Source organism: Myotis myotis, unplaced genomic scaffold, assembly GCF_014108235.1.
Source record: "Myotis myotis isolate mMyoMyo1 unplaced genomic scaffold, mMyoMyo1.p scaffold_m19_p_4, whole genome shotgun sequence".
In the NCBI taxonomy this organism is placed as follows: Eukaryota; Metazoa; Chordata; class Mammalia; order Chiroptera; family Vespertilionidae; genus Myotis; species Myotis myotis.
Window position 1 is genome coordinate 60567552 of NW_023416346.1, and position 3160 is coordinate 60570711.

The 3160-nt window shown below is 40.3% G+C and overlaps 1 pseudogene; it reads left to right on the forward strand.

The window, feature by feature from the left end:
* The first annotated feature begins 347 nt into the window (after nt 1-347).
* Nucleotides 348-2252, forward strand: LOC118653426 (annotated as a pseudogene).
* The last annotated feature ends 908 nt before the right edge of the window (nt 2253-3160 follow it).

The following is a 3160-nucleotide window of genomic DNA, read 5'->3' on the forward strand; positions in this document are numbered from 1 at the left end:
GACCAGCCGAGGCTTGCGCTGCTGGCAGTGGCAGCAGCAGAGGTGTGATGGGGCGTCGCCTTCCCCTGATCGCCGGGTCGCTTCCTGCCCTTGAGAGCTCCTGGACTGTGAGAAGGGGCAGGCTGGGCTGAGGGACGCCCCCTCCAGTGCATGAATTTTCATGCACCAGGCCTCTAGTAGTAAATAATTTCACAGTTCCTCATATGAGTGGTCAGGTCAAACTATACAAATGGACCTTTTTAAATGCATAAAATGCTGTCATAGAATTGGTGAGGAAGGCACATCCAAATTTCTGTATTCTGAATATTTTACCATCAACAAGTGTATTCAACCATTCCTGGTCTGATATGGTAATTCTGACTATTTCCAGATCTGATATGGTAAGTCTGACTTTCTAGTTAAGTGAAATAAAACCTTTTTTAAAAATTAGAAATGCATAAGGCTTATTATTGTCATTATTATTTAATCATCTCCTGAGGATATGTTTTTATTGATTTAAGAGAGGAAGGGAAAGAAGAGAGAGAGAGAGAGAGAGAGAGAGAGAGAGAAAGAGACTTTGGAGTGAGAGAGAAACATGGGTCAGTTGCCACCCACCCATACATTCCTCATATGGACTGGGGATTGAACTAGCAACCTAGGTATTTGCCTGATAGGGAATCAAACCGACAACCTTCTTGGTGTATAGGACAACGCTCCAAACTACTGACCACCAGCCAGGGTTAGGTGAATAAAATCTTAACCCTGGGGGAAAAACAAGAATAAGAAAAGCAAATAATAAGTATAATAAAAAATAAAATAGGCATAAGAAACATCTCTTTGCAGAAATGTTGTCTTCTGAATGAAACATGAGAATTCAGAATGATAACCCTCATCAAATTTCCAATCCTAGCTCAATACTCCCTTTTTTGAAAAATCTTTTTCATTTGCCTGTCTAAAATTAATCTCATGTTCTTTGAATTAAAAAATATTTTGTTTATAACATTTATTATAGCAGCTATTACATTCCCTTGTATCACAATAGTTTTCTTATATCCTCTACCAGATATGGTTTCAGCCTCCAAGAAGCTTACATTTTGGTCATTAATTTTCAATTTCCAAAAATGGATTCTGTTTTTAACTTTTAAATTTATTTTTTTCTTTCATCTTTTGGGTCTTTCACAGTTCTCTGTAAGAAATAGGTGCTCAGGAGTGTGGTCTTCTCCTCTCCCTGCTATGGTGTGTGCTTGTCCACTGATATCTGTGTACTCTGAAAAGGGGGAAACATCTGGCAAAAATGTCACTTTGCCTGCTGTGTTCAAGGCTCCCATTTGACCAGATATTGTGAATTTTGTTCACACCAACTTGCGCAAAAACAATGGACAGCCCTATGCTGTCAGTGAATTGGCAGATCATCAAACCAGTGCCCAGTCCTGGGGTACTGGCAGAGCTGTGGCTCGAATTCCCAGAGTCCGATTGAAGGCTACAAGAAAACCAAGGAGGTTGTTTTGCTTCTTAAGAAACTTAAGGCCTGGAATGATATAAAAAAAAAGGTCTATGCTTCTCAGTGAATGAGGGCTGGCAAGGGTGAAATGAGAAACCGTCGTCGTATCCAGCGCAGGGGACCTTGTATCATCTCTAATGAGGGCAACGATATCATCAAAGCCTTCAGAAACATCCCTGGAATTACTCTGCTTAATGTAAGCAAACTGAACATTCTGGAACTTGCTCCTGGAGGGCATGTGGGCCGTTTCTGCATTTGGACTGAAAGTGCTTTCCGCAAGTTAGATGAGCTGCATGGCACTTGGCATAGAGCTGCCTCCCTCAAGAGTAACTACAACCTTCCCATGCACAAGATGCTCAATACAGACCTTAGCAGAATCTTGAAAAGCCCAGAGATCCAAAGAGCCCTCCGAGTACCACGCAAGAAGATTCACAGTAGAGTCCTGAAGAAGAATCCACTGAAAAACCTGAGAATCTTGTTGAAGCTAAACCCATATACAAAGACCATGCGCCGGAACACCATTCTTTGTCAGGCCAAGAGCCACAAGCTTAGGGTGGATAAAGCAGCAGCAGCACTAGAAACCAAATCAGATGAGAAGGGGGTTCCAGGCAAGAAGCCTGTGGTCGGGAAGAAAGGAAAGAAGGCTGTTGGCCTTAAGAAGCAGAAGAAGCCTTTGGTGGGGAAAAAGGCTGCAGCTACCAAGAAACCAGCAGCTGAGAAGAAACCCACAGAAAAGAAACCCACCACAGAAGAAAAGAAACCTATGGCATAAACTTACATTTGTTTATTCCATAATGGCCAAATCACTTCGGACAGCTAATTTTCAATAAAAATATGATCAAAGGCAAAAAAAGAGAGAGAGAAATAAGTGTTCAATAAATGTTTGTTAAATATAATTGGTCAGAGTAAATGGAAATTAAAATACCCTCTATGACCCTATAGGGCCTACAGTGTGACTCTGTTCATTGGAGTGTTGTTCTATGTACCTGAAGGCTGTGGGTTCGATTCCTGATCAGGGCACAAGTCTAGTTTGTGGGTTCGATCCCCTGTGGCGGTGCATATGGAGGAGGAGGAGGAGGAAACAATTGATCAATGTTTTTCTCCTACATCAATATTTCTCTCTCTCTCTCTCTCTCTCTCTCTCTCTCTCTCTCTCTCTCTCTCTCTCCCTCCCTTCCTCTCTCTCTAAAATCAGTAAAACTTATGCTTGGGTGAGGATTACAAAATAAAATAAAATACCCTCTATGTTTGTAGCATCCTTAAAACTTGTTAAAGCTCTGTTGTATTTCATTTGATGCCCACAGTTTCCTTGTAAACAAAGGATTTATTAGCTTTATTAACCTTGTTTGACAGATGAGAAACTTGAGGCACAGAGATTATAAGTGACTTGATCCAAATAACACATCTTGTTGGGAATGTAAATTGATACAGATTTTGTGTAAAGCAATTTCAACATGTATATATCCTTCCTCCCTCCCTTCCTTCTTTCCTTCCTTTTTCTACCTATCTATTATCTTTAAAATATTACTTTTGACTCAGTAAGTCCACTAATAGAAATATACCATGAAGAAGTAATTTGAAATAGAGTAGTTTTGTGGAGAAATACTCATCACAATGTTACTTATAATAGTGAAAATATGGAGGCAGCTTAAAATGCCTAATAAAAAGGAAGTAGTTAAT